General features: G+C 48.1%; 1 protein-coding gene across 1 annotated transcript in view; it reads right to left on the bottom strand.

Annotated features, from left to right (window-relative positions):
* The window catches only part of Ncald (neurocalcin delta), a 396,699-nt gene extending 379,197 nt beyond the window's left edge, over positions 1–17,502 (bottom strand). The window contains 1 exon segment of the mRNA XM_028857190.2: positions 17,484–17,502. The gene's annotated coding sequence lies outside the window, so the exon portion shown is untranslated.
* Between the last annotated feature and the right edge of the window lie 5,309 nt (positions 17,503–22,811).

Below are 22,811 nucleotides of genomic sequence, written 5' to 3' on the forward strand. Positions count from 1 at the left end.
TAAGGAGAGAGGAGAATTCTGGGAAGTGGAAGGCTGAGTCAGGAGACGCTGCCAGACGCTGCTGCCATGAGAAGTAAGATGTAAAGTACCAGTAAGCCTCAAGCCACGTGGCAACTTACAGATTAACAGAAATGGGTTAATTTAGGATGTAAGATCTAGCTATCAAGAAGCCTGCCACGGCCATACAGTTTATAAGTAATATAAGTCCCTGTGTGTTTACTTGGGTCTGAGCAGGACTGGAGAAAACTCCAACTACAATTGAGAGCAATAAGCATAGAATGCGGGGATTTTGCTGGACCTATGGGGAAAGAGAAGCCCTCTGCTGAGGTGGCTCAGTGGCAGACAAGCCCGGAGCTTTCTAGTGGCATCTTGATAGCATGAAACAAGAATCCACCTTAGAATGAAACCAATCCAGAGGAACAGGAGCCAAGGGATGGCAAGGGGTTGGCTTCCGGTGATATTATTTGAGAACTAGTTTGACTTTCTCCTTTGCCCTCTTGAATTAGATTTCTATTTTCTTCCTAAAGGAAAAAAGTACCAGTGACAGATGTTGATTCTTTTCATTTGAGATTTGATACAGATAACAATAATGGTCACTGATATGCAAATGTAGTTTGATTTTGAAATAATAATTTTCTGTTGTGAACTTCTTTTCAATGTGCATTTCATACCACTGTCCCTTGCTCAGGAAAAAGCAATGGGGTAAACTATACCTAAGATGGCCCCGTGAAACTAGAATTCACAGCCAGCCCAAAGGCAGGTCATTTCTTGCCGGCCAGCCTCCCAAAGCGTGTGTGGCTTTGGGTTTGAGGACTGGACTTGTGGAAATGGCTTGCTTATGAATGTGAGCAGGGGTTTCTCAGGGAGATCAAAGTCCCAGGCTTCAGCTTTATGGACTTGGTTGATCATTTTGGGAACCACATGTAAGCTGCGGAAACACATGTCAGGAGAGAAAGAGAAGCTTACTGAGCAGAGACCATGTGACCTCTGAAAAAGAAAATGCTTGCTCTTAGCCTTCCAGTGATTTGGGGACCCTGCAAGGCCCAGCTGCACTTGGATTCAGTCTTGGGGTCCTTCCTTGGAACAGCAGAACAGTTTCTAGAGACCATGTCTCCTCAGTGGCCTCCAGGAGTCAAGCCCTGACTTGGACTCACCACCATGTGCTGGAGGGCACATTCTCTGACCTTCACACCTTATAGTAGAAGGGGCTAGTGAGATCCTCCTGGGCAAAGGCACCTGCTGCCAAACCTAATGGCCTACATGACAGGAGAGAACTTGTCCAAACATCACCCTCTGAGCTCCACAGGCAGGTTGTGGCACATGAACCACCTGCTCCCCATACACACAAAATAATAGTGGTGATCATTACTGTTACAGTGAAGCCCATTTTCTCCAGATGTTTTGAGCAACATGCTAGCCCTTAGCTCTGAGAAGACCCAATGGAAAACAACAATTTACAAAATGGTTAGCTGGAATCAGTGTGTGTGTGTGTGTGTGTGTGTGTGTCTGTCTGTCTGTCTGTCTGGGATGTGTATGTGTGTGTGCACATGTTTGTGTCTGTCTGTCTGTCTGGGGGTGCATATGTGTGGGCATGTATATGGTGTGTGTGTGTGTGTGTGTGTGTGTGTCTGTCTGTCTGGGGTGTGTATGTGTGTGTGCACATGTTTGTGTCTGTCTGTCTGGGGGTGCATATGTGTGGGCATGTATATGGTGTGTGTGTGTGTGTGTGTGTGTGTGTGTGTGTGTGTGTGTGTGTGTGTAGAGTAGAAGTCATTGTGAGATGTCTTCCTATTGCTCCCAACACCCTCCTTTTTAAAGAAATATTTTATTATTTTATGTATATGGGTGTTTTGTCTATGTGTATATCTGTGCCCTACATTTGTGCCTAGTGCCCACAAAGGCCAGAAGAGAGTGTCAGAGCGCCTGGAACTGGGGTTAGGATGGTTGTGAGCTGCCATGTAGGTGCTGGGAATCAAACCCAGGTCCTTTGAAAAAGCAACCAAGGCTGTAATCACGGAGTCACCCTCCATCCCCACACTTGTTCCTTGAGGCGGAGTCTCGTACTGAACCTGGAGCTCACCGACCAGGAGCCCGGGTCCTCCTGCCCCCTCCCCTCTTCACCAGGGCTGGGACCACAGGCTCTGAGCTCCTTAGGTAGAGGCCGAGGATCCAAATTCATGCTTGCTTGACAAGCACCTTACTGACTGAGCCGTCTCTCTAACCCAAATCAATACGTTTTTACACAATGTAGATAAGGCTATTTACATGTGAGTGTGTAGTTACAGTGTGACTCTTCCCATGGGTGGCAGATGAGTGAGACACACCCTGTTCTGTCTTCACTTTGTGTCCTGCCCAGACCTCCTTGTTCCACGGCTGCCTCGGTACCTGCATATGCCAGGGTTCATGAACCAGCTCCCAAAGACTTCTTCTTCCTCTGCAGATGCTCAAGCATCCAAAGGCTCTGTTAGCTCCCCACTGCCTGCTCTTGGAGGAGGTGCCCTGGGCATCGACCACAGGCACCTTACAAAGGGGGTTTCCATCTGGTCTTCCCACTTGAGGAAGGCAGCTCGGCCAGATCTAGAACCTTCTCTCATTACCCGACCACTGTCCCACAACTGCTTCCTGTTTCCAGGGGCCATCTCTTCTGAGGTCGGAAAAATCGTTCACCTAAGGACTGGATGGCTTTGCCCATTAACTGTTCTGTGTCGTTCTGTGAAAACCACACAAAACTGCAAAGACTTTGTCCCTCTCCAGATAATCACTATTTAATCATTCTAGGCTGCTCATCTAAACTTTCTAGCTTAAAAAAAAAAAAAAATACTGATTTTACTGAAGGAGGATGGTAAAGACAATTACAAAGAACTTCCTTTTTTTTCAAATCTCTTTCCACAAGGAGGAAATTTTTTCAAAGAAATGGTCTTCGGATCTGTTTCCTAAAATTACGAGGCAAGTGCTTGGGGTACAAGTCAGTGGTAGAGCATGTCCCTATCTCCTGTGCAAAGCCCTGGGTTCACCGAGGACAGCCTTAAGGGAGAATCCAGGGTTTGCTTGGTTTCTTGTTCACTGTTTGTCGGTCAGCCTGTAGCCTGGCCCTCCTCCTTTCTCCCAGCGCTAGGATTACAGCCAAGAACCACCACAACTAGAGGTTTGATTTCTCTCAGGACAACACTAAAGACCTCTCCTAAGTCCCCCATATTTTCAGTTCTGCATTATTTACTTAAAGGTGATAATTGGGCAATTAAATCTATATTCTCAAGGTCTTCCCTCCTTTCTCCCCTGGTAAAATCAGGATGTGAATAATTTGGTACGATTGCTAGCCTAAAAATTAAAGAAACGTTCTTAGAACTGCAGAGAGGCTGAGGACTGGAGGGGCCGGCACACTGGGCACCATCGCAGTTAGGCTCAGGGTCAGTTTGTGCAGGAGGAAACTAACATTTGTGTTTCTTCCCAACCTGGATTTGCTGATTTTTTTTTTTTTTTTTTTTTTTTTTTTTTTTTTTTTTTTTTTTTTTTTTTTTTTTTTTTTTTTTTTTTTTCATTTGGTTTCTCACAGAACTGCTGGATGCTGAGAACTGGGAGTGAATTCGTACCAGCAGTGTGGTGAAGCGCTAACTCCTGATGCCCCACACAGGGCTTTCCAACCTGAGAGTTCCTGCAGAGTTGTCTGTCACCCAGAGCTCCTGCGGATGCCCCATAGTCCGTCCACAGTTCAGACAAGTTCAGATGGCGTATCTCAGTGCCTCTGGCCCTTCTCAGCCATCACCGGTACCAAGACACCAGTTGTGGCCAAGGCTTGTCCTCCTCCCTCTCATCCACCCATGCTGACCTGGAAGGAGAAACCTCCACCCATAGGACGGGGCAGGGCAGGCCCTCCCTGTCCCTCTTTCTGGTCCCCACATGGCCACCAGTAGAGAAGGCAGAAAGCAGGAACTAGAGGACGGCAGGGGAACTCGCTGGGACTTGGCTGGCCAGCAGCCCTCCTCAGCCTGCACTCTGGGCTTTCATTTCCACTGTGGGTTGCTAAGCACTATGCATAATGCAAAAGTAAATAGTTATACAGTACGGCTTAGAACACACGTCATTCACGCCAAGGGGAGGGATCTCTCAGAGTTTCTCTGTTTATTTTTAGATTCTAGCTGATCAAATGACTAACCTAAATGTCCAAAGATGATCACGTTGAGGCTGAGAAGTACAGTTAGAAGCAAAGGCATGGACATCCAGGGTTAATCACCAAGGCCACCTCAGTTTATAAATTATGCGTCATCTGAGTCCTCAGGTGTCCTAAACACCTCACAGCTGATCTATGAATAGCACTCAGCACTCAACGCCCTCACAAACCTTGCATGATGGAAAGCATCTCCCACCTTTGGTTAAGGGTGTGGTGAGTGCAGTACAAAATAAAAATATCCCTCAGTGAAGGTCTAAAGCCACAAAAAGTAACCAAAACCACATTAAAGTAAAATTTTGAGGAAAGAAAAGTGGCATTTCCCACAACTTCTAGCTTGGTGCCTCGGACCGAGCAGACACAATGATAGTGTGTTAATAAAGACGGACAACAATAACAACGCTGTGGGAAGAGCCTGGGTTCCAGAGAAACTTCCTGTGTTTTCCACATGGCAATCAAAGTAAACCACTAGAACTGAAATTCCAAAAATAAATGTGTTGCTGAGAAAAAGGATTCACAAGCGCACAACCTGAGATCATGTACACAATGCGGAATTTGCTGAGTCACAGAACGCAAACTGATAACCACGGGTGGGAACGCAGGAGTGACCCTGAGTGAGTCACCCCAGCCTGCTGAGCCTCCTCAGCTGAAGGCAAGGCCCGCAAGACGGTGAGAAGGACTGAGAAGTCACCCCAAGGACGCTGGAACTCCTTGGACCGCGCAGGCCCTCAGCACGTGGAACTCAAATGTCAAGGCAAAGACTTAGGACCTGAGAACCAGCTGTTTTCAGTGTGGCCATGGACTCTCCAGTCAGTACAGAACTGCCCTTCCCCAGGAAGTGTCTGCTTTAAGAAAACGCTCAAGACAGACACATCCTTCCCTTTACAGAAAGGTTATTTTGAATTTCTTTTTAAAAGAAACATTCAATAAAGGTGATGAGATAATTGCAAATATGTTAAAGAAGAAAAATAGTCCGTTTTGACTCTCATTTTTTCCTCACCCTACACCAAAATAAATTACAGCGGAATTAAATAATGTTTTGCATTTAAGAATATTTAATAATCAGCAGACAAGAGAGCTGCATGTTGATCCACCTCTGCCGGGGTAGAGCAGGCTGTATGGCAGGGAGAAAACTGCAGGGGAACAGTTGCCCACCCATAATGCCAAACTGGCCAGCGGCACAGTAGAAGGGTTTGCAGCAGGAAGTCAAAGCCGTCGCATGTTGTTGAAGTGCTCACTCTCACCATCTATCCAAGTACGGTGAAAACGCAAAGCAGGTTACAGATGAGTATCTCACCAATACATCTGTCCTGAAAGCCAAACCTTTTGGCGTCTTTGAGGAAAAGTATTTGTAGTAGTTACTTTTTGTTTACCTGATAAAATTCCATGACTAAGGGCAAGCTGGGAGAGAAAGGATTACTTCAGGTTATGGCTGACCCTCCGTCACTGAAGGAAGTCAAGACAGGAACTGATGTAGAGACAGGAGGAACGCTCCTCCCCTACTCACTCGTGCACCCATACACACATGTGCACACATACACCACACACACACACACAAGAATAAAATGGAGCTCATCTCTAACTGTCCCATCAGAATATTTAGCACACATGTTTAAAGAGGGATGTGTATGCAGGTGTGTGTATCTATGTGTATGTGTGCATACATCTATGTATGTGTGCATGTGGTATGTATGTGTGCATGTGTGCATTATATATGTGGGGAGAGAGTATGGCTTCCTTCCTCTTCCTTTTTCAAGTGCCGAGAGATAAACTCTGCAGCAATGCCACAGCCATCTGTGCTCAAACACCAGAATAACACAGCAGTGAATCAAGCGACCCAGCCCAGATCACAACATGTCAAAGTCCACCTCTGTGCTCAAACTCACCACTGATGCCGCCAGCCAAGGCTTCACCTGCAGTGTTCACACCTGCCCAAGTTCTGCATAAGGTTAGTTCCCCTCTAAGTGCATGGAGGGGTCAATGAAACTCAAAAATCTCTCTAACACTGTGGATCCACTAGAGACATCCTACACATGGACTCATACAAACATGTTCCCCTGCAGGTAATAAAAGGAAGTATCCCAGATATTAACGCTGGCTGTCTTCAAACATTTGAATCATGCATGATAACGTTATAGTTATGTTCCTTAAAGAGATGGAGATTTTAATTTCAGTACGTCGGTAAATACACTTGAGAACATGAAAAGAAATTCTCTGAAACATTTGTTAAGCCTAAAGCATGTTAGTAATGAGAACAACAAGCCCCGGATTTGTCTCTTTAGTCTAGGTGTTTATCATCATTTGTGTAAAATATTATCTGAAAGGCAGATTTGCCTGTCCTCTGACCCTAAAGAGAAGCAGCATGCTGCTTGAATGTGAGACATCCTGCCCTGCTTCACAGGTAAATCCACATCAGCCTCTCAGCCCTCTGAACGACCCGTGTGCAGGGACTAGGCCTGACACAGTTCTCACCTGGAAATCAAGCTCCACAGGGCCTCACAGCTCCTCAGTAGCAGAACTAAGGAGGGAGGCCAGGTTAGCCAGGCTCCATGGGGTTGTGTTCACCCCCACCCTGCAGACTACACACAGCCTCCATAGGGGTTGTGTTCACACACACACACACACACACACACACACACACACACACACACTGCACACAGCCTCCATATTTGCTTTTTTTTATACCAGAAACAAAAACAAAAAACCTTTGTCTGAGCTTGGCTGGACAACCCATGAAAAGACAATTAGTATCTACAAACTAAATGAACAGGCATCAATATACAGAGAGCCACTCTGCATGGAAGGACTGATTCACTATATCAATTTACAAACTGAAATAAGCCCCAAAATAGAATGACAGGAAGGAAGCTATACATGACCTTTGGATCGTGAAAACAGACAGGAATAAATACAATTAAATGGTCTGGCAGAGGAAAAAGAAAGGTATAGAGGAGTCTAAAAATAGTTTCCACCACATTTCTGCTTTAATAAAAGCAGATTAGCATACATTCTTTTGCAAACATCGCCCAGGCAACCAGAAATACGAAGGTGCTTGGGAAAGTATATGTATAAAATCCAGATCTATTTTTGCCATCCCTTGAACAAAAATGATCACTACTATAAAATAGATTAATTGAAAGACTGTATGTAGGAAAAGAGCAGGGCCTAGAAGGAAACGTCATCAATAAGGAACAGGTATACATCAGTAAGACAATAAGGTGTCTCTGTCTGTAGAGGAGACCAACCATTACTGCCTCAACTTCAGACCCACAATCTGTTCATAAAAATGCTCTTTAAAATATGTGGGCCCAACAAGATGGCTCAACTGATACAGACACTTGCCTCATGCCGAGTTCAATCCCCAGAGCCCACCTGATAGAAGGAGGGAACTGATGGGTTCTTCCAACCCCCAGACCTGCTTTGCGGTGCCTTGTGGCACATAAGTGCACACACATGTTCACGTATGCACACACTTAATAAAGAGGCCATGAATGAGAAAGTGAGCAGGGGATAACAGTGGCTTTGGGCAGAGGGAAGGAAAGGAGGAAATGATGCAATTGTTTTATAATATCAAAATTAAAAAAATACCAAAATGTTTTGCATGAGAGAAAAATATTTGGGCTGGGAAGATAGGCCAGCAGGCCAAAGTAGTTGTCTCCCAAGGACTGAATTCAACCCTGAAACCTATATAAAAATGGGAAAAGAGAACCAATCCCAGAATGTTCTCCTCCAAGGCCCTCATGCATGTACACACTTTCACACACACACACATGCACACATACACTAATAATAAAATACTTTTTAAAGTTTAATTTTTTTCGCTGTTTTTCAAATTTCATGTTTTTATTTCACAAACCAGAGGTAGAGTAACGCCAAAGTGTAGTAGGTCAACACAATTTAAAAACTTATTTTGAAAACTCTCCTCTGTCCCACTTAACTAACTGACTCTATGCTGTTGTCTGCCTTGGACATTATTCTCTTTCTTTTCACTCTCAAATGGGTTCTGATGTGAAAGCTAAATCACATGTCCACCTTATGCTTAGCCAAGAAGCACTTCTTCACCATCTACAACGTGGTGGCTACAGATCCTGGAAGTCAGGTCTGCAAAAGCAGTAACTGAGGAATCACCCTTGAAGGAGATCTCGGGATCAGCCCCTTCCTTCTTCCTCTGCTCTTAGGCCAGCAAGAAGTGAGCATTTTTCTCTGTCACAGGCTCCCAGTGAATGGACCAAGTAGATGCCATAACAGGCTGCTCAGTCTTCTCTGAGATCAGGCCTCAATTTCAGTTTCCTGAGACTGAGCAAGCAGTCTCTGAGAGGGCCGTGAACAAAAGACTTAGTCCTTGCAGCAGCTCCCTTTCTGCATGTACTCTGTCTGCTAAAGGTTTAGCCAGTTGTTTACTGTCTGGGACCCCTCACCAACTTAGAGCTACGTGCATGGGTCAATGTGAACATGGGAGGCCAGCCAGCCTCCGTGGCAGCTCAAGGACAAAACCTGGAACTTGTCCAGGCCTGCTCAAAAATGGTAACTGTAGGGCTTGGGGATGTACCTCAGGGGTAGAGCGCTTGCCTAGCAAACACAAGGCCCAGGGTTCAGTCCTCGGCCTTGAAAAAAAAAAAAAAAGATAACTGTAACCCCCAACCAGTAAATTCAAAGGTTACACACCCTTACCCAATCATATCACTCCAAGGCTTATACCACCCTGCTTATGGTTTTTCCCTTTAAAAAACCCCTACACTGAGAGCTCAGGGCTGTCCTCCTCCACCCGCTGTCTTGAGTGTTGGACACAGACCAAGCCCGGGCTTACTTGTTATCAATAAATCCCTGTGTGCTTTGTATCAGATATCAGCTCTGTGGTGGTCTTGCTCGGGGGTCTTGTGACGTGGGCACAACACCAGCACAATGTGCTCCCTCCCCACGGGCTCAAAGCAATGAAAATGGACTGAAACTTCCAAAACTATGAGTCCTGCCTTCTTTTTAAATGGGCTATCACAGATGTTTTATTACAGTAGCATAGAGCTAACCTGACTGACGGTCCAGCCCTGCCCCAAAGCTGGTCCTAAAAAAGCACTCATCATAATTATTGGCTTTACTTCCTGTTCTGCATTAGCATGGGGTGTGGTTAAGCCCCGGTCCAGAGCTGCCGAGTCCATTAGGAACTAGGCAGGATTTCAAGAACTGTTCTTTGGTCCTGCTGAGAACGACGAAGGTCAGTGCCCGTATGGAGGTGGCATCATATGGAAGGATGTCGCTATTGGGAGCACTTACGAGGGGCCGGGCCAGACTCAGTGGTCAGTGCAGGGCCCCATGCTCAGGAGGGCTCCAGGCTTACTGCCCGCCCGTCACCAACTTGAACTTTTTAACAAGATGTCTTTCCTTTTTCTTTCCTTCCAGCCCTACAGATTCTGCAGCTGGCCTCCTGCCGTAAGGAGAACCCTTTCCTTCAGCTGGTGAAACTCGGTTCTCTAAGGACCGGAATAACGAAGATTCTGTAGATGTGGCAGGATCAAACGGAGCAATGTCGCACCGGTTGGTGCTTTGTTTCTCTTTCTTTTTCCTGCTCTCTTTAGCCCCGCCCCTCGGAGAGAAACATAACTTAGTGAATGGGTTCGGGCTCTTCCCTGGTGTGTGTGACCAGTGCACGCCGCCAAACAGTCATTCATGCCACAGTGTGATGTGCTACGGCTCATTTGATGTGCAACTGTCGTCAAATTATTCAGGCAGATGAGAAAGCTTCGCTGAACCTTACCTTGTGTCTTTTGTGTGCCCAGGCCCAAGGTTGGGAGTGTTGACACATGGTAAATGTCTAAGCAGTGTTCTCTGAAAGAAGAGAAACTTGAGCCTGTCCTGCTTCTGCGTCCCTTTTCTAAAGTGTCCCCAGCACCCTCAGCCTGCCCTCGGGCTTCCTCGTGACATTCCTGAAAGCATTTGGGTAGCTCCTAAGCAGGAAGTGTCCACTGCCTCTCCCTTCATCCCCTCCAAGGCCATCCAGCAAAGCCAAGTGCAGAGGACTCCCGATGAAGGTCAGACTAACTTCGTCAGCCCCTCACCCTCGTGAGGTCTAGAAATAAGGAGTAATAAATTCTAAGAGCTGCAGAGGAGATAAAATAGAGGGTCACAAGAAGGGTAAGTGTACCCCCAAGCCTGGTGGAAGAATGAATAGAGTTTCCTAAACTATGCCCTGAACCCCAGAATCAGAGAACATCAACTTTTTAAGAAAATAAAGGGGAGTCTTTGCAGCTGTAAATAAGGACGCTGAGAAAAGAGCAGTGTGAATGCTGAAGCCGGCCCTGAATCCTATGGCAAGTGTCCTTAGGATGGATCATGAAGGAGAGGGACACACAGGAAAGGGGTACAGAGTTTGGAGCCCAGGACACTCACAGCCACCAGACACGGTGACACACACCTGGAGTCCCAGCAGCTCAGAAGCCTAAGGAGCATCTCAGCCACAAGTTCAAGAGCAGCCTCGGCAACGTAGGATGGCCCCAACTCTAAATAAACATATAGGCAGGACCTCAGCTGTGCAGGCAGCAGGGGTGGAAACTGAGTCCTCTGAATCAATCTTTCCATGTGCACAGGGGTCCTCAATCCAGCCCCAGAATGGGACCCACCGCTTCCCCAATACAGAGTAGCGAGTACTTGATGGCACTAATATCTGGTTCCCACAGAGCTTTCTCGGGCTACAGAGTCCCTCAGCTATGCCTGGATATTGACGGGGTAGGGTACCCACCGGAACCACACTAGACTTCACAGAGTCCTGGGTTTAGGGACAGACGGCTACTCCAGAGCCAGTTAGAAGAATGAGAAATGTCCTTGTCATTTCCACCGTTTGCAAGACTTCCAGCCCCAGTTCAACTGATTGTTCCCTGAGCTCTGACCATCTCTGGGTGTTCTGGCTCCCTCTCCCATTACGTGGGTGGCGGGTCACAGAGCTCCGAAATGACCTGTTCTCTGCTCCGCCATCCTCCCTCCCTCCTTCTGTGCCCTACAAGCCTCACCCTGGTCACAGCCCATTTGGCCTCTGGCTTCAGGTCAGTTTAGCTGTGTCTACAGAAGATTGGAGCGTGGGAACAAGAGTAGCCAGGTACTTCCTGGACTACGTACCTCTCTGCCTGGATGAAGAGCACAGCTCTGTACGTAATGCTCTCCCATTAACCTGCCTCTCGATGCACTTCTAGAAACTGTTGTCACATCCCCTTGTATAGCATGTGTGTGTGTTCACACACACACACACACACACACACACACACACACACACACACACACGTGCCAGCCCATTAACCTGAGCTTGCTTTAGTTCCTCACCCTTGAAGTGTGCCTCTTTATGGGACCCTGGTCGATAAAGGTTAGAGTTTGCCAGAACAGACTGAATGATGCTTGGAACTCCAGTAGGCATTTCTATGAGCAACTGGTCGACATGTCTGAGGGAAACATCACGGTGCCATGTTTACTTCCCTTCCCAAATTCAATACCGCACAGGACGGAGATGGTCGTGTTGCAGTCACATGGGTGTGGAGAAACCCTGCCTTCTCAGCAGCCCCAGTCCTCTCTTCCTGTCAGGATCCTGCTCACGGTGTTGTCACAGGTCACAGATGTCCAGTGGCTCCCCATGTCCCTAGAATCAGTCTCAAAGTCTGCCCCTGCCCCTCACCTGCAGATCCCAACCTACCTTCTAGGCTACAACCCTTCACACCCACGAGGATAGATCTATTAGCCACAAAAAGAAGGAAACCGGTGGCCAGGTGTGGAGACACTGAAGCCCTGGCAGCCTGCAGGTGGACGTGTGAAGAGGGAGCATTGTGGAAAACGGTGTGGTGGTTACAAGAGATTAAATGTAGAATGGCGTGTGATCCAGCAACTTCAGTTCCGAGCGCACAACCAAAAAAATTGAAAGTGGAAACTTGAACACGCACCTACATGACGATGTCCATAGTGGTGTTTTCTACAATAACAACAGACAGAAACAGTCCAGCCCAGCAGCAGACAAACGGATAGCCAAATGTGCTCTACGCCTGTGAGAGAATACATTCAGCCTTGTGAAGGAAAGAAACTCCGACAGCTATCACAGTACGGCGAACCTAGGGGCATTCAAGTGGAATAGATGAGTCACAAAGAGGTGAAAGTTAGCTACAGCGCCAACGGTACAGCAGCCTTGAGGTGCTCGGTCTCACAGGGACAGAAAGGAGGAAGGGGCAGTCAGGGGCTGAGGGAAGAGAAGAATGGGGAACTGCTGGTTAATAAGCCCAGAGCTTCAGTTCAGAAAGAGAAAAAGGATCTGGGGAGGGATGGATAGAGGCTCAGTAACAGACATGTGCTCAGGGACACAAAACTGCGGTTAAGATGGCAAACTTCATACTGATCGCATTTAGTCACAGTTTTAATGTGTCCAAGAACTATTATTCCTCACCTAGCACACAAGCTGTGTTCCTGGGGCTACCTTAAATAAAAGGCCACTGTCCCCACCAAATGAGCTCAGCTCTTACACTTGTACACCCTTGTTCTCCAAGCTCATGTGAATCTGTTCCATATATGAACTAAAGGACAGGAGATGACTGAATGGGAAAGGTCTCCCACATGCTCACATGTTGAAGTGTAGGGTCACAATGTAGGCTATTTGGAGAGAGTCTGCACATTTTCTGAGGAGGGACCTAGCTAGAGAAGGGGAATGGCTGGGTGGGCCCATGGGGGCATCTTGCCCCTGGCCCCTTCCTGTCCCCCACTCTGTTTCCTGGCTGTCTTGAGGTGAACAGTCTTTGCTATGAAGTTGTTCCCAAAGCCTGGAGCTCGGCAGAACCTTCAGACACTAAGCAAAACATGCATTTCCTCTTTTCAAGTCACCCACATCAGGTGTTTGGTGTCACCACAGAGTGACTAACGCAGGAACCAGAGCTGGTTCAGCCTGCATCCTGAGAACCCAGCACAGTGCTGATCATGTTGAAACTGCTCTGAATTATCATTTGAATGCTTGAATAGAGGGCATGTGTCTTCTTTTTCCTCACTTTCCCCAGCCAGGAGACACTTTCAATTTCTTGAAGTTATGGATCCATCTTTTCAGAAATAGAGAGGACAGATTCATAGTAAACTCTCTTTAAACATTCTGTTGACAAATAATAAGTGTATGTTTCGAAGTGCATAAATTGTGATTTTCAACCCCAAACTCCACTATTTACCAGCCACGTGACCTTGGACAAGTTGTTGAATACTAAGCCTGCCATTCTTATCTGGAAAATGGGACTGTTTCAAGGACTCCACAGAGCATCTGTGTGCAATCCAATATTCAAGGGCCTGTCTCCTGTGACCTCGGCTTTCTGTAAGAGAAGTAGCCTTGCTCCTTGGCCTCTGGATCAGTAGTTGAACAGGATCTAAGATACAATAATGTGCCTGAGCAAGCAAGCCACTGTGAGCGGTGCTGAGGGGGGGGGTCCCTCCTTCTCCCTGGGTGTAAGCCCAGACTGTGTGAGGGCCAGCGCTCCTCCAGCTCTCACACAGTGAGATGGAGACTGAAAATGCCACCAGTTCCAAAAGAACAAACCAAAACAAGTGCGACCTTAGGTCCTGCTAACAATGCTTGCACCATGGCTCCAGTTCCAGGGGATCTGACACACACATGTTGCACATACACATGGAGGCAAAACACCCGTACAAATAAAATAAAACAGAAAACTAGTCTGAGTTTGGGAGTTCCTGACACAACAGAATTGAGTTCTACTTAAAATAAGGTTTTCTGGAGCTGGAAAGATGGCTCAAAGGTTAAGAACACCTGTTGCTCTTGCAGAAGACCTAGGCTTGATTCCCAGTACCCCATGGTGGCACACAACCACCATTAATTCAAGTTCCAAGGAATCCAATGCCTTCTTCAGACATCTTCAGGCACCAGCACACATGTAGTACACAAACATATATGCAGGCAAAACACTCATACACATTACATAAAATAAATAAATCTAAAGAAAACATTTTTTAAATGTTTCAAGGGTGGGGAAGTTTACTGCAAAGATTAAGGCACACGTGGTTCACAGAGCATGTGTTATCTGTGGTGGCTGTTTATCATTGCAGTGGAAAGTTCCTGCCTTCCTGTGGGGATCACTTTGCCCCTGTCTTCTGCCTTCACTGTCCTCCGATGACATTCTCTAGGGTAGGAAAAATGAGGACAAAAGCTGTCACCACCTCCTAATCCCATTCCCTGACAGACATCACTAATTGACCACAGCCCCCTCTCCTGCTGAGCCTGGCCCCAGCTTTCTAGGCAGTCACTACCAATCAATCAGAGATGACATGCAAAATGAAACCCACTTGTCTGGCTCCAGCCTCGAGGCTGTCCAGGTTTTCCTATGAAGAAGGAAGTCTGTGCCACACACTCTTCTTTGTGTTTTGTTCACAACCTTTTAAAACTGGAAAAAGCAACCTTTGGTTAAACCTCCTTGCTAAGCCTTAAAGCCAGGCTGGGGGCGCTGCAGAGAACAAGGCCCCCTCTTAGCTTGCTGCGGGAGCCTGTGGGCAGCAGTAGAGTCCTGGGAAATGCTGGCTCTGAGACATAGCCAAAGGACACATCAAATGGCCTGGAAAGTGATACCGAGACTTCAGGGCGGGAGGTTTCTCATGCTCATCGGACCCACTGAGACCCACACTGGAAGAAAACTCTAAGAAAGGGCTAGAGCAGTGGTCCTCGCCATGTGGATCGCAATTCCCACGGGTTACATAACAGAGATTTACATTACGGTTCGTAACAGTAGCAAAGTGATAGCTATGAAGTATCAATGAAAGATTGGGAGTCACCACAAGACACTGTGTTAAAGGGTCGCAGCATTAGGAAGGTTGAGAACCACCGAGCTAGAGGGTCAGGCTGTTCATGTGAGATGTGTTTCCACCCTGTGGCCAGGCTTATGGGAGAACTAAGAAAAGAGGAGTTGGGGGGGGGGGCTTTCTCCACAGCTAATCTGCCTCTCACAGATGGAATCTCACAATTGCTTCTCACACGGCCTCTGAGCTTGGTGTGGTGGCTCATGTCTATGAACCCAGGATGCAGTCTACAGAAGGAGAATTGCAGGTCCACAGCTTAGGAGAGAGAGAGAGAGAGAGAGAGAGAGAGAGAGAGAGAGAGAACTAAAGCAGCATGCCCTGCTCTTGATTTCCCAGTACTTTCTGATGCTTTTATTATAATGAATTATTAAGTACAAAGATTTGTTTAGTCCTCCTCTTTATTATTCTCCATATTTAATTCTGGCTTGAGTGAAAGGGACTGAATTTTGCTTGACTGATGTTAATTTCTTCATTCAACAAACATCTGTCTGAACCCAGAGTCCCCGTCCCCACCCCCCTTCCCAGTGCTGGCAGGCAGGAAGATTGACACACAGGATCACTAGTGGGAAGAGGGGTCTGCCTAGGGTGCTGTGACTGCATGGAGCAGGGCCAGCCAGTCACCTGGGAGGGGCGTGCCCAGGGCCTGCTGTGGTTCTGTGGTAGCATCTGGGTAGGAAGAAGATACAAGAGTCGACAGGAAGGTGGGAGCTGACAGGTGCAGAGGCCAGAGTGGGGAGGCTGCAGGAGAGGAGCTGAGACAGGAGGACGGCTGTGTGTACTCTCAGAGTCTGGGTTTTATCTGGAAAGCTTCAGGGGTGCCTTTGAGGAAAATCAGCCAGACAAACCAGCTTAGGTTTTCGTTTTTAGAATGGCTGTCTCCAGGATGGAGAATGAACTGGAACAAGGAGGTTCTGATTGGAGCAGCCAGGCAGCTGGAAGACAAGTGCAGCAATCCGGGCAAGAAGGAAATCAATCAACAACCACGCGCAGAAAGGAGCAAGGGTCACGTTTGCTCCTTGCCTACCTCCCGCCTGGCCTGAGGCTTAACTCTCTGAGGGCTACATCCAATCTGCACAGCATCCCTGAGGTCGCTTCCATACCTATTAGCAACCTCCTCGCTTCAGGAACCACAGAAGAGGCCAAGGAGGCCGGTGGGTAGGAGCTGCTCTGGTCTGAGACAGAACTCAAGTCTGACAGTCTGGCTGAAGAACCATACTGGGAATGTCTGCCGTGTGTTGGCTTGGGTGTCTGGATATTGAATTACAGCTCCTCTACCCCAACCCCACCCCCGCATCTGTGTGTGCCCCCTCACCTTTCCACCACACTGTCCTACCTCCCCTCATGTGCAGTCCCTGGCATCACTGCCTTGGCCATGAAACGCAAGCATCTCCCAGTTGGAGTAAAAATCCCCACAAGCTTTGCCAATTCGGCCTGGCAAACCCCTGCCTGCAACCCTGCTACTGGTAACACAGTGCCCTGCGTCTGTTCTTTCCAATTAGTCAGAACCAGGAAAACTTTGAGCAGAGGCTTGTGTGGTTTCCTTCTCAGGGAACTGAAGGCGGGCAGCCCGCTTCTTCTGTGTTTCACACCAGTCTCCAGCGGAATGAAAGCCGCATCTTCCGCGGAGGACCGTCGTTTAGGGACACAGCATCCCCATAGCCAGCCTGGCCTGCAGCCTCAGACAGACCCACCCTCAGGAAGAGCCCAAAGGAGGCTTCTTTTTTTTCCACCCCCTCTCCACACGAAAGTTACAGCAAGCATCTGCATCGAGAAACTTGTGTGTTTACTGTTTCCTGCGGACAGGGAGACCTCCTGCCCCTCCCGGGTTGATACAACCCACTTTGCACATCCTGCTTCTCCTAAGCTAAAAATAAATCGGTATGCACTGAAAACTCTCGAATACGTCTCCCCAGCACACACTTCCCCAGCCCCGCGAAGGCCACACAGGAGAATCTTTCTCTCCAAAACGCCGCGGATCGCTGCCGCAGGGTCCAGCAGCGCCCGGCGCAGTCCCCAGCCCCCTCCCCAGCCCCCCACCTCCGGAACGGGCCTCTGGCCGTGGCTTTTCACTGCCGACTCTGCAGGCCCGGAGCCGGCCGGTACCGATGCCCCTGGTCCCGGGTGGGGATGCTCGGGACCTCCCCCATCTGCCAGGCTCGCTAACGCCCCCTTTCGAGCCAGCGCGCTTCGCTGGATCCCCTGCAAAGTTGCTTTCTCCTCTCCAGCCGCCAGCCTGGGGGATGAGGGGGGACTTAAAGCTTGATGGTCCCTGCGAGCCTGGGTGTGGGGTTGCGGGGGGCCGGCGGTGTTGACACTGATAAGGTGGGTGGCACCTGGGGAGGAGCAGCAGGGACTGGGTTCTGGGGGCTCCGCGATGCCCTCTATGCCCTGCTCCCGCCGCACCCGAGAGCGCCTGTTCCCCAGCCGCCGCTCGGGGTTCCCGCTCCCCCGCTAGCCCGCCCAGCTGCGGCTCCCGCTCCCGGCCGCCGGCCGGCGGAGGGAAGGCGCTGCGACTCACCGCCTCTGCCGCTCCCAGCGTCTGTGTCGCCGCGGGCGAGGCGGCGGCGCCTTCCCTCCTCCCGCCTCCCCCTGGACAGCTCGGCCGCAGCCGCGCCCCCCTCCCCAGCCTGGCTCGCCGACCGCTCCCCAACGCCTCCGTGGCCCCCCATCGGATGGGGCTCGGCTGGCTCCCGGGTGAGGGCACCAGCCGAAGCTGGGATGCACAGGTGCAGCAGCGGCAGCCCCGCCTTGCCCTGGTGCAGTCGCCGCCCCAGCCGGGCTTGCCTAGGATCCCAGCCCACCACCACCCAGGCTTCCAGCCAAGCACTTCCCGGTGGGTGCGATCTGTGTGCCTATCTATCTGTGCTATCTGTGTGCTGGGGATTCAACATAGAGTATCTCCCAAGCTTGCCTTGGGAGGCATGGCGTCCCTGTCATCTCTCAGTCTGTTCAAGGTATCCTGGAGAACCTTTTCCAAAGCCCTCCTGCGCCCCCAATCCTCTCTGGCACCCGTATGTCCATGAGGTGAGAAGACGACTTCTTCTCACTGGCCTATTCTCCACTCAGACCTTCCTGTCAAGCGATGGCTTAGCAAAACCTCGGGAAAGATGGACAGCGAAGGGGCCTTACACACCCCCACGGGGCCCTTACACACCCTCACACACTGCAGGACGCCGCCAGACTCTGAAGACAGTGAGAAGCAACGCCTGGTCAGTTCGTTCACCCAGTGTTCGTCAGGTGCCTGCATGCTGTGCTGGCTACCTCTGGAAAAGCCACTGTAACTTCTCAGGTTTGTCAACCCAGTCGACTTCTTCAATTAAAAACAACACACAAACAAAAATAACTTGGCTAAAAATAACAGAGTAGTAAAGGCGCAGCGACCTGGCCGTCCATGTTGGCCAGACTGCAGTCATAGCATGATGAGAGAAAAGACATTGCCAGCTGTGGAGATAACTCAGCCAGCAAAGTGCTCGCCGGGCAAGCGTGAGGACCTCAGTTCCACCACCAGAACCCATGTAAAAATGCCGGGTGAGCTGGTATGGGTTTGTGTACCTAGAGCTGGGAGGGGATGAGGGGATGGATTTCTGGTGCTCACTGGCCAACTAACCCAGCCTAATGAGCAAGCCCCAGGCCAGTGAGAGGCGGCCAGGTGGACAGTGCCTGAGGAATGACACTCAGGGTTGACCTCTAGCCTCCACCTACACACACACACACACACACACACACACACGCACACACGCACGCACGCACGCACGCACGCACGCACGCACGCACGCACGCACGCACACAGGAGGGGGCACGTCAGGTCCACTCAGTCATCCATGTAATGAACATCAACTAAAGGATCCACCTAACTGAAACCATTCTCTGGTTCTGCCTCAACTGAAAAGCAAACCAAAATTCAAATCTTTGCCTCAAGTGGATTCAAAGATTAACCCAACACTTTAAGTCATCACTGGAGTCACCTGGGGGGTTGGATTATTTGGGGTTTTTTAATTTTTATTTTTAAACACTAGTCCTGGACACCCTACCCCAAGAGATTCAGATTTTGTGGCTCGGGGGTGTGACCCAACATGAATGTTTACAAGAGCCCTTCCAGAGTCCTTTGTGCATATGGGACTGGAAGTCACCATAGGATTAGCCAATCAGAAAACAGAGTCTGAGGCAACTCCAAAACACACAGTTTTGAGGTCAGAAAAGGTCTCAGTTGCTATTGCAAACTCAAATGTCCCTAGAGATAAAAATAGGTGACGAATATGTGACCGAAGGTAGGTTTACAGAGGCAGATGGGGGGGGGACTGATCTGATTATGTTCCCCAGAAGTTCATACCAACCACAGTTGCTCAGCAGTGTGGCAGTTTGGGAGGTGGGACCCACTCGGAGGGGTTAGGATGAGGAGCCCTTGTCTTCCCCAGCGAGTTTAGGATCTGTGAAGGCCCAGCTACCAGCCTGGCTAAAATCCCGGTTAGCCTTAGTTCGCGTATTTCCCAGGGCACCACTTGCCCTTCCGTTTTTTTCTACCATAAGTTGAAGCCACACGTGGCCCTCACGAGATGCAGTCGTTGGATCTTAGACTTTCCAGCCTCCAGAACCATGAGCCAAGATAAACCGTTTTCTTTACAAATTACTCAGTCTCTGGTATTCTGCTGTGGCAACAGAGCAAACGAAGCAAGGCATCATGGTCCTGAAGAGGGCAGCCTCGTTTTTTCCATGTGAGATGCATGTTTGGTGTGACCATCATCTTTTTTTAAATCTTATTTTAGTTTAGGTTGATTTTTTTTCAAGAGAAGCCAGAAGTTCATTTTAATGTGCTTTTTTTTTCTAATTTTAAAATTATAACTAATTTCAAGATATTTTTCAGGCTATGCAAGCAAAAAGAAGGGTTTTTAGGCCACAGAATGTCCCCTGGTTGTCAGTTCGTCTTTTGTGGCATGTGGTCTCAATAAACTCTGACAGCTGAGGCAGATGGAAGGTGGCCGTGACAGAAGTGGGGATTCATCTGAGAGAGAGATTTATCCATTGTAATTATTTAATGGTTTTGATTTTTTAAAAGGCTTTATTGAGATGCACATACAGAAGTCCCTTCTTATCTGGGGTTTGTTTCGTTTATCCAAAGTCAACCCAGCCCCAAAATGTTGAATAAACCATTTAAGGTTTGGTTGCATACTGTTCTGAGTACCACGGTGAAATCCCACACCATCTGGCCCTGGGTGTGAGTCTGTCCTTCACGCCCTGCATCCATGCTGTCTATGACACTCATTAGTGGCTTCCTGTCAGGCTCATTTGTCGGGTCAGAGTTACCAGTATCGCATGCTTGTGTGATCTTTTCTTATTTACTAGTGGCCCCAGAGTGCAGGAAGTTTCAGGCAGAGGAGGCAACAGGCATAAAACATGGACGGAGTAATTGATTGGACGCTATGGCAATGCTTTGAGACACGCAGAAGACATAGTCTAGACAGAGTTCAATAATCTCTGAGGTTCCAGGCTTTCTACCAAGAGTCATGGGGGCGTACCCCTGAGGATACAGAGGCCACTACTGTGCCAAATTAATCCTCACTTAAACATTTTTTTTCCATAGAGGCACAGAATTATATAACCAATGCCACAATCAAATTTAGAGTTAATCAGAGTTAATCTCATCCTCCCCCAAAGAGATCTCATACCTGTTAGCTCCTACTCGCTTCCTTCTTCAAATCCTTAGCCCCTGGGAGTCACTAATTTATTGCTAATTTAGAAAGAGATTTGCCTATTGTGGATATTTCATACAGATGAAATTGTGTAATACGTGGTCTTTTGTGACTGGCTCCTTTTACTTAGCATAATGTTTTCAAGGTTCTTCATTGTTGTAATGTGTCAATGTTCCATTTACCCCTCCTCTTTTATTATTATTATTATTATATTATTATTATCATTATTATTATTAACATGGGGTTTCACTATGTAGCTTTGGCTGGGCTGGAGCTTACTACATAGACCAGGCTAGCCCCAAACTCATAGAGAATCCACTTGCCTCTGCCTCCTGAATGCTGGGATTAAAGGTGTGAGCCACCAGGCTTGGCTCATTTCTTTTCATGAACAAATAACATTCCCTGTGTGCCATGTCATATTTTGTTTATCTGTCTATGTGTTGACTGACACGTGGGTTCTCCTGATTTTTCAGGAATTGTGATAGCGCTCAGCATTCATGCGCAAGTCTTTGTGTGGCTGTAGTTTGCCTTTATATCTTCTGAACTCACAACCTAGAGTGCCGCCTGGGAACCAGAGGTCCAGGGGCTGGCAGTCTGTTTTCCAAAGGAGCTGCATCAGCAGTGCATGGGGGTGCTAATGTTTCCATGCAACACTATTTACCTTTATTTTTAAGTTGTATTTGTCTCACCACAGGTGTGAAGTGGGACATTGTTGTGATTTTTTTCAGTACTTGAGTATTGAACTCGGGACCTGGCATGTTCTCAGCAGGCTCTCTACTGCTAAGTATCTCCAGCATAGTTGTTGCCCTTTTTAGATTTGCGATTGTCCTGTGACTGATGATATTAACCATCTTTTCATGCACCTTTGGCCATGTATGTAATCATCTTTGGAGAAATGTATGTTCAGTTCAACCTGTTAGCATTTGAATTGTTTGTCTTATTATTGTCCCTGCATGAGTTCTTTATATGATCTGCATAAGTCCCTGGCCATGTGTGCAGATTTATCAATACTTCCTCCACCCCTTCAGGTTGTCTTTTCTCTTTTCTCCATCACACTCTTTCAACCAGGAAAACTCTTAATCATGCTGGATCATATATTGCATTTCTTTTACTGTTAGCACTTTGGGTGTGGTATTAAAAAGCTTTTCCCGATTTGAGGGCATGAAGATTGATGCCTAGACTTTGGGACCCACTTTTCTTAATGCCTTTGAACTATTGTATCCAAGGCTGGGAATTCGAGACAGTCAGCATCTACTCCACCCTCAAAGACTCCCGCTTACAGAGGTCTGGTTTGCCAGAACAGCTCCCTCACTGTCTTGTTTGGTCAACTTTGGAACGAAATAGCTAGTTCTTAATCAAGGAAGTAACTAAGTGTATTGGTTTTAGATTCATGAGATCACAATGCCAATTTTGTGTCCACTTATTCCAAAGTATTTCCTAAGGGCCCCCCATTGGTTAGAACTGCTGCAGGCTCTCTGGAACAGCACTAAACAAGACAATCCCACGCTCTTGTGGAACTTATAATTTACCAAGAGAAAAATAATGGACAAATAAATATGTGGGCCGGAGAGGTCTAGCTGATCAGTATTCACTCAATAATCCATGTCAACAAGCAGATACCATAAACCAACAGGAAAGAAGCCAGGAAGGAACAGCGCAAAGGCCCTCCAGTGGGGGAAAAATCCACAGCTCATTCAGAAACACAAAACTAATGTGGCCGGAGTTTAGTGGATTTCCTCGGAGTCTCTAGAGAGCAGAGCCTGTGCACCCCAGAGGAGAGAGAAAGGGCAGGGGAGCAGGACTGAGAGGTGTGTTACCTCCCCGGTCATTGCTGGGGTCCGCCAAGTCCTCCGCCTGGGAGCAGACGGAATGGATGTTACTGGGGAGGTTGGAAGACCCGAGATGGGTGCTGATTTCTGGTTGCATCAATTACTTTCTCCTTGCTGCAACAAAATGCCTGACAAAATCAATTCAAAGGAAGGAATCCTTGTTTTGGCTCACAGTTTTGACTCACTGCTCCGCGGGTCTGCGTGTTTGGACTGCACATGTGAGTGAGGACATGTGGTCTCGTCTGTCTGCTCCTGGCTTACTTCACTGAGCATGCTGCTCCCTGACGTCATCTATGCTGTCATAAATGGCATTTCCTTCTTAAAGACTGA

The sequence above is a fragment of the Peromyscus leucopus genome, chromosome 20 (assembly GCF_004664715.2).
Source record: "Peromyscus leucopus breed LL Stock chromosome 20, UCI_PerLeu_2.1, whole genome shotgun sequence".
NCBI lineage: Eukaryota > Metazoa > Chordata > Mammalia > Rodentia > Cricetidae > Peromyscus > Peromyscus leucopus.